The sequence below is a fragment of the Pteropus alecto genome, unplaced genomic scaffold (genome assembly GCF_000325575.1).
Source record: "Pteropus alecto unplaced genomic scaffold, ASM32557v1 scaffold95, whole genome shotgun sequence".
Lineage (NCBI taxonomy): Eukaryota > Metazoa > Chordata > Mammalia > Chiroptera > Pteropodidae > Pteropus > Pteropus alecto.
The window spans coordinates 9,943,107-9,959,205 of record NW_006441071.1 but is presented as its reverse complement, the minus strand read 5'-3'; the positions used below and the strand labels follow the sequence as shown (position 1 = coordinate 9,959,205).

Here is a 16,099-nt window from a genome sequence, read left to right as displayed (position 1 = left end):
CAAATATGCTTTATGGGGGGAAAAAGCTAAGCAATTTACACTTTATTCTTAATTTTTTTCTTCCTTCTCTGCTCAAACTGCTGATTTTCTTCCTGCTTATATCTTTAGATGGATCGGTTTCAAAAAAGAAGAGTTATCCCAACCAAAAGAATTTTTATGATAAATGTTACATGCTACATTAAACTAGTGAATGAAAACAGAAAAATTGTCACCCTCAATGCCTAAAACATACCTTCTTTCTCACCTCCACATCATGCCTCTTGCATTAATTTTATAGGTCTGTAAATTTGCTCAATGATTACATAAACATAGTCACATGTTTAAAAGCTGTTAGTCTTTAATTTTCTACTGATAATGATGTTTCCATGTAAAAATACTGCTTTAAATAAAACAGAAAACTTTTTAAAAATCAGCACAGAAACAAGAATAAGAGAATGAAATAGGTTTGATGTTAAAGGCTCGGGAAGCCAGTACTTATCTCTCATGATTACTTATGATGGTTTTATATATGTGCTTAGGGATATTTTGAAGCTTCATCCAGTATAGATTTTATATTGCTTTAAACAAGAAAAACAGCACAGACAAAAGAAGCGTCTTAAGAAAGTGACTGTGGTGCTTTTGAGTAAGGAGCCACACCTCGGAACTGCCCCTGTTGGGGTAAGGAGACTCTGAGAGAACTTCCTGCCCTCCTTCAATCAAGATCACCCTTATTTCCATATTTTCATATTGGGCTTCTATCGCTGACTTGCTTTTCCTGTCACGGGCTTGTAATACAAGCAGCTTTTCACTTTTGTATTTTCAACTTTTATAGGCACGCCTCTCTTGAATCACAAAGGGCTTCCATATCTAATAGTAATAATAATAATCACTAAGTGCAATGCTGTCTGCAGGCCAGTTCTTCTTTGCACAATAGTCTACCTGCAATCATTTGAGTCCTTTATTGCATTTGTCCTTATTGTTTTATAAAAATCAGCAAAAACAGTGAAATCAAAATATAGATACCAATGATTACAAAAACATAGGTTAATATAGTTCATAAAATTAAGATAAAAAAATCAGGCCTGCCATCAGAGCAAATGTTATCTGTGCATGATTAGTGAGCATAATTTAAAAATATATAAAATGTAGTAGATATGCATTTTAGAGATTTTATAATATTTTTTAGAAACCTAACACACATAGTCAAACTTTGGACATTTGACTACAACACACATTTACGACAGTATGTTATGTACAAACTCAGAGAGTTCAACACTCACACATACAGTCTGAGATTTAACAGAGATTTTTTTTTCCTATTCTGCTTTTTTGCTTTTTCTTTTTGTCATACACCTGACAAATTATAAGGCCATGACTTGAATAAGATGGCCAACCCAAAGAGCTTTGCAATAAAATATCATCCTCGTGTCTGCATATAGTTATTTGTACAAAGGATTCCCTTGTGATCAGAGAAGCAACTCTGTGAGGTGGAAGCCCTACAGGAGATGGGGGCTCCCACCACAGAGTATTAAATGTTTACAGCAGAGAAAGAAAGGAACAGAATAGAAGGCTCACATGTCTCCACTCAAGGATCCTGATCCCCTTTCACTACGCCATGAATCAGGAATTTTAAACTTACATCAGAACAAATAACTCACCCTAGCCTCTCAATATCTTAAGTATTTATCTGACGGTGGCACTTTGACCATGGTGCTGTCTAGAGTGTCATTCATATTTTAACAACAGTTAGACAGCTTGCTTTTGTGACATCCCATAATTTTGGCTTAGACACTTACCATCTCACATAACATCAAGCCCACTATATTAAAATTTTATTTTTGTTACTACTGTATATATATTTTTTAAATATCAAATATTTTTGGCTTTTTTAAAAATATATTTTTATTTTAGAAAATACAAAAAAAAAGAAATTTAGTTTAAATGAGAGAAATTTTACTTAATAATGTATTTGGATTGATTTTTATTTTTTCTTTCCTTATCAGGTACTCAAAAAATATATGTAATATTACCAAAATAGAAGAAATGTTCTGCTTACTAATAAGAAATAATATTAATGATATTGAAGATTTAAGTCAGGCTTTGGAATTGACCTTAATTTTAAGATAAAATATAAGCAAAATAACAACTGAAATAAGTTGATTTTGTCGACATTGAGTCCTATGGATATAATTTAAGCCTATGAGCAAAATTTAATTAACCAATATTAAATAAAATAATTTTAGATTAGTACCTTTTGGGTCCACAATGGTATTGTCCAATTAATTTACATTACGAGAAATTTAACCATAAAAAGTTAATCTGTATATAGTTTCTTTCTCCTTCCAAAAGAATATGAACACCTTCAGGACAGGTTCCTGAAAATGATTCATAATGCACTTAACTCTGTGCTTTGCACAAAATAGCCCCTCAAGCATGGGAGTCCTTATTGGAACAGATTGGTGGGGAAGAGGGAAAAGAGAAAGAAGGAATAGTGGCTATCATCTATTGAGAACTTGTTACACTCCAAATATTATGCTAAGCCTTTTACATACATTATTGCTTAATTCTCAGAAAACTTAGGGTGGAGGTTATTGTATATATAATAGAAATATGAAGAGATGAAGGAGAGAGAGAAGAGAAAGAAAAGGAATGGCAAAGAAAGAAATTTGTTTCAACCCTGTGTTTTCCTGGCAAAGAAATCAAAAGTAGTGAGAATGACTCGTCCATAGCTAATGGCAGATCACTACCAGAAGTAATCCTCTGATTTGTGATCCAGTGTTCTAGTTTTCATTACTGATCCTAACTGTACGTGTATTAAAAGAGACCTGGAAAAGTCTAAATGGCAACTTACTCCTTAGAACCTGTATAATAATCCGATACTGAAGACTGGAGAGACAGTGTGGGATCCTGAAAATGGAGCTGAGACCAGAGGATCATGATCCTAAAGAGACACAGATTCAGTATTGCACTGAAAAGTGCCTACTAAATAAATATGCAGTTGTATATTTTAAGTCACATTATACATACAGATGAAACAAAGTCTGGTATGCACATTTTTGCCACTACAATTCTGACAGGAATAGGTAATAATAGGTAAAATCAATTAAAATATATTGTCAATTTTTAAGCAAAAATCCATTTGGTTAAATTACAAAATATTCCATAAGGCCATATTTCAGTGTCAGGAAAATAAACTTACATTATGGGCTATTCTACCTCTCCAAAAAAATGGATTTCTTCCTTTGTCCTTTCAGGATTTTCAAAAATATACATGACACCTGATATATTTTTTTTTTTCTTTCAGCATCTATTCTCTAGCTATCGGCTGTCATTTCAGACACAACGACAGCATGTGAGTATGTAATACAATGAATTGTTAGGAGAGAAAACACTGTTTGCTTAATAAAATAGTAGCTGAAGTACAGTCGCAGTGACATGCATACATGTTATCCTCAGCTGTGGAGTCTCTTATAAGAATTAGGATGACTATTCCTATAGTAGAGATCTAGTCTATTAGAATGCCAAAGGCTGGGAAAATGGGTTAAGACTACATAACTTGATAATATATGTGACTATTATTTTAAACAGTGAGACTCCATATGTGAGTTGAGATTAACAGTAATGGCAATAAATACACTAATCATAATTTATTATGCTTTAATAACACGCTACTTTCCATAATACAAACACTTTCAAAATCTCAAACAGATGTGCTCAAAACCAAATTGCCAAACAAATAAGCCACCTCCTACTGTTAAAGGTAGTTTAAATATTGCAAAAACAACTTAATAAAGATTAAAGAATCTAATAAGCTTTGGGGTTTCTTATAACAAAACAGCTTTTAAGAGTCAGTCAGAGACACCGAGAACGAGAAAACACTCATGTTCGATGTGCTGTGTAAAGGGTGGTAATAAATACATTTAAGAGAGGTGGATTTTAATAATAAGAACAAATTTTGTTTTCTTACCAATGACTGCCCATGAGGCACATTCTTAAGTCGACTTGCGTGACTGTGGCTATTTGTCAAAACTGGCTTCATCATTTACAGTCTCAGAGTTCTTTTCCTTTTAGCTCAATGTTGTGATGGAATCGATACAAATCTGCTCTTAAAATATCTGTCTCTGACCTGTGTTTGTTTTAAGCTGCATCATTCATAATGGTGATGGATAGGTAATGCTATTCCTCTTTGTCTGCACAAAGCACCACAGCATCAAAAGCGCATATATTTTATGCCCAAGGTCAGAAGAAAATTAATGGATAAAGAACTAGATAAAATGGAGTTCAAGCTGAATGGGCTGAGCGAGCTCTACAGGGTACAGACCAGGCAGGCAGTACAAAGCCCATTATACTTAAACACTCTTGAAGCATTTCAGAAGTGGAATCGTTTCCACAGGCTAACACATAAAAGCACCAAGCTCTCTCATAAAAGCACCAGGCTGCCATAGAGAGCCCACAGGTATGCACAAAGTGCTCCTGCTCATGGGTTTTCATGGCATAGTCCATCTATCAATTTTTACCTTGAGCAATAAGCCCATTTGGTGTTTATCACTAAAGTTGAACAAGTTATGCTTTCATGTCATTAGTAAACTTCTCTTTTAAGACTTTCCTACTAATGCTATCTCTACCTCTCACTCTCTAATTCCACCCAGTAATATCCAAGAGTTTGACATACCAGTGAAGAGATAGGGTTAGCTGGTTCTAGAAAAACAGAGCTTTATAGTAAAGAGTTACAATCCACTTTCTGTAATATTCAATTTCTGACATCTAATGTCAACAAGCTAAACTGAGTAAAGGAAAAAACCCTGAGAATTCTAATATCTGGCATGTAAGATACTATAAACATCATCCATGAGGACTCAGTTTATAATATCTATACATAAACACATAAAAATAAGTATCTTCCAAAGTTAACCAACTCAAAACCAATGGCTTTCTTCAAATACTTTGCTGAGGAGACAGTATTAGCCTTTCTGGTGGATAAATAGCAATTAAGCAAAGTGATATTGCAATTTAGCCTAAAAACCACAGTTTTAGATTTGGAAAACCAGTATTTGTTGAATAGATAGTGCAAGCTTTTTTGTTGTTGTTATTCACTTTGTTCTAAGGGGAGCTCCTTTTAACAGTCGTGATGTGTTCCTATAGTAAAGCCTTTGACTCTGTGAAACTGTATAAATAAACTGCTTCTGGAAGCTGAGGAAATTGACCATTATCTCCGAGAGCATGCTCTGATAAGATTCTATCAACATAAAGCCAAAACTCATCCAGAGCATCAAAAGAGGAAAATTTCTAGTGATAGTTCTTGGTCATGGTCTCTTTCAGGCCAATTATATGGCACCAGAAAGAATAAAATTATGAAAGAATTAAAGTTGATGGAAACAAAAATAGTTTTCAGTGACAATACAGAAATTAAAACCAAAATTCAACAACTCAAGTTTTACAGTGCAATGAAAATGCTTTTCCACATAATTTGTAAACAGATAAGGTAGCATTCAATGAGCTCTTTTTAAAAATATAATAGGAAAGTTCTGGATGTCTTAGTAAAATTGGTTTGAACTCTTGAGTTAGCCACAAATTAGGTGTGGCTTTAACGAAGAACTTAATCTTTCTGCTGCAGTTTATTTGTAAAATTAAGTCAGGAGAAAATCTCTAAAGACTCTTCTGTCTAACAAAAAGCAAAACTAAACCCTCTCCAAAATCTTCTATATTTTCTTAACATAGAAATTCCTACGTTGATGATGTGAGGATAAAGACCTTTGCATTTTAATGCCACTGGAGAGACAAGACTTTCTGCCCTGCATCCACAGGACACTTAAGTATACAAAATAACTTCAGAAAAACTCCTCATTTAGGAAAACTGCAATTATGCAGAATTTGTAAGAACTATAAAAATGTTTTTAAATGGTAATAAAAGGCTTAAATGAAGAGTAATGGTCTAAAGATTAAAAGAGAAGAAATTAAGACTAGACATCACAAAAATATTTTGCAATGGGAATTAGGCAATAGAGTAACTGCTCAGAGGGGTACTTGAGTCGTCTTCATTAGAGGCACTAAAAAACAGATAAAAATCTAGTAGGAAGTCTAGTGAAGACTCTTTTTAAATTATATGTCACTCCTTGACATGAAAATATATTTAAAGGACAATGTAACAACACTCCCACCATCTAACATGAGTTTTCCTCTTTTAGATACTATTTTTCACATTTTTACACATATTTTACATAGTTATTAAACATAGAACAATGTCCACATTGGCTTGCGTGATGTTATTTTCACACATATTAGAATTTGTTGTCATAGCAATCCATATACTAAATATTTTTGTTCACGAATCTTTAGGCATCTATCAAATTACCTCTGTAATTTTAAACTTCTAGGACTAGAAATATCAGGTTAATGGATATGAGTATTTTATTTCTATTATATGAGTATTTTATTTCTATTTTAACATGCTGATTATTTAATGTTAAAATATTAAAATGTAATTCAATGCTTACTTAATGTTAAAATTCTTTTGCAAATATATAGCAATGTTTCAATAATTTGCACTTATTTTACCACTGGTCAGGATAAACGTTTTATATGAGTTGGTTTACTGAGGGCTTGCTTCAGGAGTGTACAACTTGTGCAGTCACACAGAGCTCCTTGCTAGGTTAACGCTTTACTCCTTTCATCTTTAACTTTTCAAAAAATTTTGAACAAGTGGCTCCACACTTACATTTTGAACTGTCTCTCAAAATTATATAGCTGGTTCTGGGTTTATTTGTTTCGTTACTGCTGTTGTTAATATGCTCGAGTTTTTTATTATTAGATTAAAATATGTTCCAAAAATTCTAGAGTTAGGCATAAAATATTTTTCATCTTTATGCAACTTAAGAAAATTATTGGTGCTTCTAAAGGTATGCATATTTATTTCTATTATATATTTATTCTACTTTTGCAAGAAATGAAGTGACAAAGAAAATAGTCAGAAATAACCTAGGAAGACTAGACCATTTCAACAGAATGAAGAGATAGTTCAGTTTCTAGAGTGTTAGAAGATTTGGGAGACCCTGAATCATAGCATAGAGAGATGAGGGCGCACTTTAAGTTAGTTCGCTCTGGGTTCAGGGCGATCAGCCAGATAATATTAAACTGGCTAAAAGCCAGACTAAATGCATTTTTTCTCACTTCAAAATATATAGAGCCATCTTTCTTGACTATTAACCATATCTCTAACCTTCATGAATATTGCCTTTGTTTCACTTCCTCTATCTTCAGCATAGAAATGATAAAAGTTTTCTCTCCCATAAAAAAAAAAACCCTGCGTAATTTGTACCACATAAGTAAAAAGCATTAGTAGCATTTATGAAACACTGCTATTAATTCTGCATTTTTCACTTATGCAGAATATTTTGTAACTACTGTTATATTATGATTAAAATATGAATGAAGGTAATATGTTTGTTTGTATTTTAATTCTAGTAGAATAATTTTAGAATTCATGTGTGCATGAACTTGGCAGAAAATAATTTCTCTAATGAATATTTTAACTTTCATTTAAGGGTGAGTATGGTAATACCCAATCATTCATCCTCATCTTTTCAGATACTTGGCAGATGTAGCAGTTCCAGAGAACTTCTCCAATCCTCCTCAATATAAAATCATTTTTATCATATTCTATTAATGTTTCAGATGCCATCTTAACTCCTGTGCAAACCTAGTAATAACTATAGATACTGCCGAGGATATGCTATGTCATTCACCTTTTAGTCTCTCTGATTGAAACCTGTCTCAATCCATCTTAAGACTGAAATAGTAGCTGCTGATTAAAACTTCCCAAATCATTATCATCAAAATATTAATAATTAATAGTAACCTATAATAATGAATATTCTATTGGAATTGTCAATCAAGGCAGCACTTCCTGAGAAGTTCACTTTAAAGTACTGAATTTGTACATTTTCTATTATAGCTGTTACAGTATTGCCCCTTCCTCCAATAGATTTATCTGGACATTTTAATTAATAATGACAATATTTAGGAGGACCTAAAAATAGCCTTAACATTATTGAGCAATGAAGTAAATAATACCAAATTGGTATCAAATAGTAAATGACCATGAAAGCATTACAATCTCAGCAGTTTGAAAGCATCTAGGGAACATTCAATTTATTAGGTGTTTTTACATAGCAGAAGGAAGGTTAATAAATCTAAGAGAATAAATCTTTTTCTTAGACTTTCCAGATATTTTGTTGTAACCTTTAGAGCTCAAGGCAGTTTCTTGCGGGTTCTTTCCATTTTTCTCCACTCAGTGAAATAAATATCCATGTTTAGCCAGACATCTATTCTTTCCCCAGAGCTATTAAAACTCAATTAGTTGCCCAATTAATTGTCAATCTCATTTAAATGACTCACTGGTGAACTCCAAACTTATAAAATGAAGTGATATGCTGATTTCCATAAGTAGTCGCAGAGTTAAAAATAAACTTAAAAGAATGGGAATGCCCAAGAGAAGAAGTACCTTTAAGTAGAAAATCAATATTCTATAAAGACAACTAAAAGCATATTAATCCAACCTTGGCAATAAAGTCACAGGGATAGTCTGGTCATCTATTTTATCACAGCGATGTAAATAGATCACACCTCACCTGAATCAGGGCTTAAAGAACTGGTTTTGTACTCAGAATACTAGCTTGTCCTGTAGTTCAGATTACAAACAGGTAGATCTTTGACTTTAATTTAATAGGATAAAATTTTTAAAATTTGTGCTTATACTATATGCTTCATTTACGAAGAGTGAACTAGATTTTTTCTGAAGGCAACTCAGATTACATGTGTGCACGGGAGAAAGAGAAAGATGATTATATATTTGTATACTTCGAGCAGGGCCTGACTGAATTTATTTCTCAGGAACAAACATACTCAAGTTTTGAAATGCTTCTATACTTTTTCCTCACTGCTCAACCCCTTATTTCAAGTTTTCATAGAAAAATCAGTGATTAAATGCCGAGAGTATAGCAAATTCATTAAATAGTTCTATATGGAATAGCCAACTTAGACATTTCATAATACTGGTGAACTGTTTTCCCTGTTGTTGTCTCTTAATTCTTCAAAATAACTTCAAGCTAATAAGCATCCTTTGCTACTGTCTTTTACCAGATATAACCTCAATCTGGACTGATGTCTCTGTAAAAATGTGGCTGCAGAAGAGACTTATCTTTGTGCGCACGCGTGCGAGTGTGTGTGTGTGCATGCACGCACCTACGCACAATTAAGTCCACAATATTTCCATTAAAATGTAAGAAAAACAAGCATACCTTTGCTGAAGAATAATTCAGAAAGTAATAGTTTTTCAAAATGAGTTTAAATTGCAAAAACAAATGGTTGCAAGAAATGTAGTGATTCTAAGTTGTAAGAATATTAACTAAAATTTATTAAATAGTACTGTGCTAGGTACTACAGATGCGGAGTTCACCTAGGGAAGGTTCCTTGCAGGGCTGAGCTCTGGGCTTAGTTCTGCTGAACAGGAAAGGTGCTGCAGAGAAATGACTTGGGTCAGTTTACATTTACAAATGATATATCCCTAACAGCTTTTAAATCCCCAAACATTGTAATGGATCGTATTTAGGATGCATGCGGTTTGGAGGACAGTATTTGCACAAATTATTTATCTATTCTTCCAACAGCAAATCCTAAAATGTTCGGAGATTATTGAAGGCTTTTTTCCTTTCCTCTTAAATATTAATGTGCACACTTTCCACCAACTGTTGGCATGTAATACCTGTAGCGATTTGATTCTATGTTTGTAAAAAATAATGTCAATATCTGTAATAACTATCAACATATGATATTAAGTTCTGTTATAGTGCCATTTCCAACTTACTAGAATAATAAGTCTACATTTCAGGCAAGCTTCCAAGAGAAACTCACACTGATATTTGTAGGGGGAAATGATGATTGCTTTATGGTCACGATTTGAATTTTTAATGATTATCTATTATACTTTATGTCTTTTTCAATGTTTTCTAACATTTCAGAGTTTAGTTGTTTCCTAAGTAATACTGTAAAGTAAAAATAAACAGAATTTCTGTAGATTGAGACCATAATTTTTAAATTAGAGTTATGTGTGGTTCTGTTTTTGTGTCTAAAAAGACACAAGTATATATTTTTGTGTTAGGTATATCTATCAATAGCAAAGCTAATACAACAACAAAATAATCCATTATTTCATATCCCTATCTCTTTGTTGAATATCTCTAACTGCATGATTCAGACAGAGGAAATCTCAAAATAAATTATTTCCTACCATCAAACCTCCACAAATACATTCTATTCTCTTTAGGTCCAATCTCAACACATGCCAACTCCAACAAACCAGTAGGCCAATCCAGAAAGTACTTTCAGTGACTTTTCTTCCTTAGTGGCCACACTCAATTGTTATTGGTACTACCTTTGGAGTCACCCCATATCTTTCTTTTCATCAACACTGCTACTACAGTCATCTGGACCCTCATAATTTATTGTCTATTTTAACTTCAGTACAATACTCATCCAATCGTTTTCCCTCTAAGCTATAGTCAGAGCCATCTTTCAAAATAACAAATATTTACTAGGCTTTTCCTGATTCAAATATTTTACCGTCAAAGGCTACATCAGTCTACGGCCACGCAATCCTGAACAAGCCAGATCCTGTCTGATCTCAGAAGCTTAAGCAGGGTTGGGCCTGTTTTGTACTTGGATGGGAGACCACCTAGGAAGATCAGGTGCTGTAGGTGTAAAAAAATAAAAAAAAATTAAAAAAAAATAAGGGATTGTAAGCTGACAAGGTCCTTGAAATCTGTGAGGTCAACCAAGGGTTGCCTCACCTAAAAAAATTAAATAAATGAATGAATGAATGAATGGATAGATAAACAAACAAACAAATAAATAAATAAATAAAATCAAAGACTACGCCAATCTCTCCAGGTCCATTTCTCTAATTTCCCCAGCACGACTTGCACCCTTGAATATGAGCTACATTAGAGTTCAGTAAATGCACCACATTGCTTTAACATATGCCCTCTCTGCCTGGAATACCTTTAACTCTCATCTGCTTACAGAACTCTAAGGCATCCTTCAAGTCTTAGCTCAAATGTTACTTCCTTTTAAAACCTCCCATAACTTCTCAAATAGATTGAGGATCTGCCGTCTCTATGCTGGAAGCACTTTCAATATACTTTCTACTTACACTCAGCTGCAATGGTTATGAAAGATGGTCCCGGAACAGCAGCCTATCACTGAGAACTTATTAGAAATGCAAATTTTTGAGCTACACCCTAGACGTACTGTATCAGAAACTACAGAAGTGAAACTCAGCAATCTGTTTTAACAAGACTTCCAGGTAATTGTAATGCATACTAATGTTTGAGAACCCATGTTCAATTGAGATCATGTGTTTTCATATCAGTCTCTACATCTGAGATGACATTAATGGTTTCAACCTTTCCTTCTCTCTGAATATGCAGTATACATTTGTTAAACACAAGAAAAAATTTTACAAACCCTGATAATTGTTTGGAATTTTATAATTAACTTAGTTGCACTTTAAACAGAAACTTAATACATAATAGGACTATACATAGGGTACTCACTCGAAATCTGAAGATGATCCCGTTAAAACAATGGTACACATGGAGCACTACCAGTTATCCCATGACACATTCGCCATGAAAATCAAGATCATATGAACTTCCTTCTAAGCAAGACTGTAGGATCACTCACGAAATATTGCCATAAGTGAAAGTCCATTTACAAACTATTTCTTTAAACAATCAACTGGGGATGCTGTTGCTCAGAAGCTGCCCAACTCCTACAGATGTTTTTTAAACCTAAAGATTTGTGCTTCTTGGAACTTTATTGTCTATATATCTAATGTGAAAAGCTGTAGTAATAATTACTTGATTAATAATTCAATACAATAGTTGCAAGCACTACCAACAAAAACTCTAAGAAAATCTCTCTAGGCTGTCAACACGACAAATGCTCTAATTATTGGTTAGGGGACTGTAGAGATCTGAGTTGTCAGCCAGCTATGGTATGGACATTGGCCGGTACATGGAAAGGACTGAGCAGTGTTAATCAGGATCTTCTGACCCTGGCTATAACAACTCAACATGCATTTTCTGGACGCTAAAGTGTTTGAAATCAGGACTGGATATTACACTTTGTACTCTATTCTCCTTCCCCAAGTGCCATTTACAGTGTCTTTGCAGGTAGGTGGTAAGTAGTTTAATACTGACAAACAGAATTACCACATACTACTCCTTGGCTAAATATTTTGAGTAAAAGTACAGGAATTATTTTTAAATTACATGGTATTAGTTTTTTAAAAATCAGTTCCTCAGCATTATCTTCTACTACTATTTTATAGTACTTCTGTTGTGGACCTCAACTTATAAATTAAACTGGATTTATGAATATTTTCAGTGTCTGAAGACAGACAACATATTTTTCACCTATGCATGTCCAACACCAACCCAATTCTTAGAAGTTGTGCAATTAAAGCTTGTTGAAGAAAAGAAGGAGGGAAGGAGAATGAAAAGAGAAAGGAAAGGAGGAAGGGAAGAAGGAAGGAGGCAGTAAGAACTTCCAATGAATTGGAACTTAATTATAGAGAGTATTTCATACAGTGCACATATGATTTCTAAAGGACCATGTCATGCTATATGAACTGATTACCCCTCTTAATGACTTGCTGAGGTTCTATAGATGACTTAACTAAAGGGAGATATTATAGGGCTATAACATTTTTTCTCTCTTTTTATTTTGTGAGCTATACAGTATGAAAAATGAAGTCAATTTGCCTGAAAAATTATCTAATCAGTAGATGCTCAATAAATAATTACTTAGTGAATTCATTAATGTAAACAATCACTAACACTTTTAACAAGATACCTTTTATAGTAAATTTGATATTGACATATTTATATATTCTCTTACAACAAAAATATAGTATATCACACTTTAAGATAAAATGCCATTTACTCTTGCTATTAGTGTATTACTTAATATTAAATAATTGCATTGAAAAATAGTTTAGTAGTTTTACTTAGAACTAAAGAAATAGATCTCTCACAAAATCTCTGTTAGTTGACTGAAACCAACTCACATATTTTATGCAACGCAACAGCACTCAAATGTCATTCAGACAATAAGGATTGTTCATTCATTCCACATTCATTCATATTGACATTTTCTGATCATTTGTTTATGCCAACCATTTTAATAAGTTTTGAGTAACAAAAGGACAAGAAATCTACAGTCTCTTCCATAAAAGAACTTGCATTCTAGACGAACAAAAGAAGATATACATAGTTGCAGACCAAAGTATTTTAATGGAATATACAGTATTTTTATAAAAGTATTATCAGATCAAAGTAGGGTATTGACCCCATCTGCTAAAGAAATTGAGAACAGTTTCAAAAAAGAGCTTCAAAGAGTTGGATGGTGATAGACAAGAAAGATCTGCCAGATGGTGAAAAAGCCAGAAAATTAACCGGAAGGAACACCATGTGGACACACATGTTGGGAGGAACCTATGAGATATTTAGTGAGACTGAACAGTGTTCAGAATGGGAAAAACTGTTGCTGAGGTGAGAGAGAACCCAGAGGCCATGCTAAATAGTTTGTTCATCATTCCGCTGGTAAATCATCAGACATGTGAAAATGAGGCAGTGATGTGATCAGCTTTCACTCCTGTGCGGTAGTCACGAACATTTGTCAGTATTTTGAGGAATTACAACAGAGCTCTTTAAGCCATTCCATGAATTTTCAGCAAGACAGTCATTGTACAGGGGAAAACACATTTCTATTAATAACAAAAGTGTCCTGATAATGTCAGGTATTAAGACAGATATGAAATTTACCAAATGCTTAAGGTAAAAGTGTTACCAGTAGCAGTGGATATGAAAAAAGAGAATAGAAAAAAAGAAAGAAAAAAGAAAAACGATATTACTGGCAACTTATAGAAAACACAAATTAAGAATAAGCCAATGAAGAATGTTCAGCTTCGTTAGGAACCAGGAAAAAATAACTAACAATGAGATATCATTTTATACCTATAACGCTGTCAAATTTAAAATTCTGAAAAAAACAATTTTGGCAAGGATACGTAAAAAAGACAAATCTTATTACTGGTGGAAATATAAACTGAGATAACAATTAGAGATGAATTTAGCAATCGGTTGAAAGGTTCTTTGTTTATTTCTGTTTTTGGTTATTCGGTTCCACAAATTGAATAGGCCAGTCTCTGGAGAATTTCTCTCCTTTGTAAGAGCCACATGTGAGCATATCAATTGCAGCATTGTTTGAAACTAGAAACAATCAGAAACCACCAAGATACTCATTAGCTTAAAAATGGATTAATAAAGTATGGTTTATTAATTCAATAGAATACTTAAGACAATAAAAATCAATGATCTAGACTACAGGTTTCAACATGGCTTTTTTTTTTTTTTACATATTTGATAGTTATATTTCTATATAATTGGGTTCTTTAAACACTGTGTATTTTTTTTTTGCAGATTTTTTAAAAAACAACATTGAGCAGACCAAACAAGCTGAAGAATACCTTTTATGTAAAATATGCCAATTTATATAAAGTTCAAAAACATTAAAAACTATACTATCTACTATTTAAGACATGTATATATTTTAGGGATACAAACTTTCTCAGAGATAATAATAAATACTAAAAATCAGTATACTTTTGTTCTCTGGTGAGAGAGGTGGAAGAAGGGAAAGAAAAGAATGGACAAACTATAATGTTTTGTTTCTTGAAATATGAACTGTGACACTATAGAAAGATTTAATAGATTTCTCACCATTGTTATTTTCTGTATTTTCTTAATTTCATATTTAGAAAGTAAAGTTCATGTTTACTAGCACTTCCGTGGCAAATATATTTTCTGTACCCAAACACAGGAATGATTTAACAATTTGCATCATGTCAGTGAGAAAAGGAACCCTTATCTATAAAACAATGTCTTTTGGTTACATCCTGCAATAAAGCCCTGGACCATTATGTTGAATGGGAAAATGTCCCAGACCCTGGCCTCTCCTGATTGCTGATATGTGTGTAGTACATATTGGTGTTGGTAGTTATTGATCCTTTTGCTGAGTTACTAGAAAAAAAAAGAAAAAGAAATCCTAGACTTTTCTTAATTATGTTATCACTGATTATGGCATTCTTTCGAAAGCGTTGGTATTCTGCATCTCAGCATAAATGATATTGCCTTTTATTATTGCTAAGAGACACTTGAGTTTCATTCACAAATTTAAGTGATTTTACATGTTTTTCCTAACATTTACAAATAGAGACTCTACCCTCAGCATTAACTAGTAAATTGTGTGCAAATATAAGAAACATCACACTTCTTAAAATAACAGAAAACAATTCAGTTACCTTGGGAGCTCAAATGAATATAATACTTGTCATGAGAAAAATTCAACATTGACCATAAAACCTGAAACTGAGATAGTCAACTCCAGAATATTGAATTTTTTTAAAAAATTAACTGTAGGGTTTAAAAGGGGAGAACAAAGGGAAAATGTAGAAAGATGCTTGATGATGGTATAAAAAAAACAACAGAGAAATCTGTGGCTCCATGATGAATGAGCTTCATTCTCCTGAGTCCTTTTTTTGTTGTCTTGGCTCTGGCAGAGTTCAATCACTGAATTACTCTAAACAATAATGACTCTAATACTGGTCTTCTTTTAAGTCACTTAGACATGATTTTCTCCAGGGAATGAGAAGCATAAAGACAGAGGTTCAATGCCATTAGGATGTTTAGGGATTAGTGGGATTTAATATCATTTTGAGTCATGTCAATGACTATGTGCATGGTTACTATGTATCATACCAACCACCCTGCACTAAAAATAGTCCTTATGTAGACACGTCAATTTTCATGGTAGTCTTTACTTGCTTGGATGAAATGTGTGTATTCTGTTAAAATCACACTGATTTTTGCCATTTTCAGAAGTTACTTTAGTGAGTGAAAATTCTAAATTCCATTGATTAAATGTTTGTGATTGGTCTGCGATTTCTGACTCCTTTGGCTGCCTTACTTCATTATACTTTTCAAAGGCCCTTTAGGGTAGG

The 16,099-nt window shown here is 33.2% G+C and overlaps 1 protein-coding gene and 1 pseudogene across 17 annotated transcripts in view; one reads left to right on the top strand and one right to left on the bottom strand.

The window, feature by feature from the left end:
* PTPRD (protein tyrosine phosphatase, receptor type D) overlaps positions 1-16,099 on the bottom strand; it is a 468,668-nt gene that overhangs the window by 224,944 nt on the left and 227,625 nt on the right. The window lies entirely within an intron of this gene.
* Positions 10,614-10,733, top strand: LOC112485139 (annotated as a pseudogene).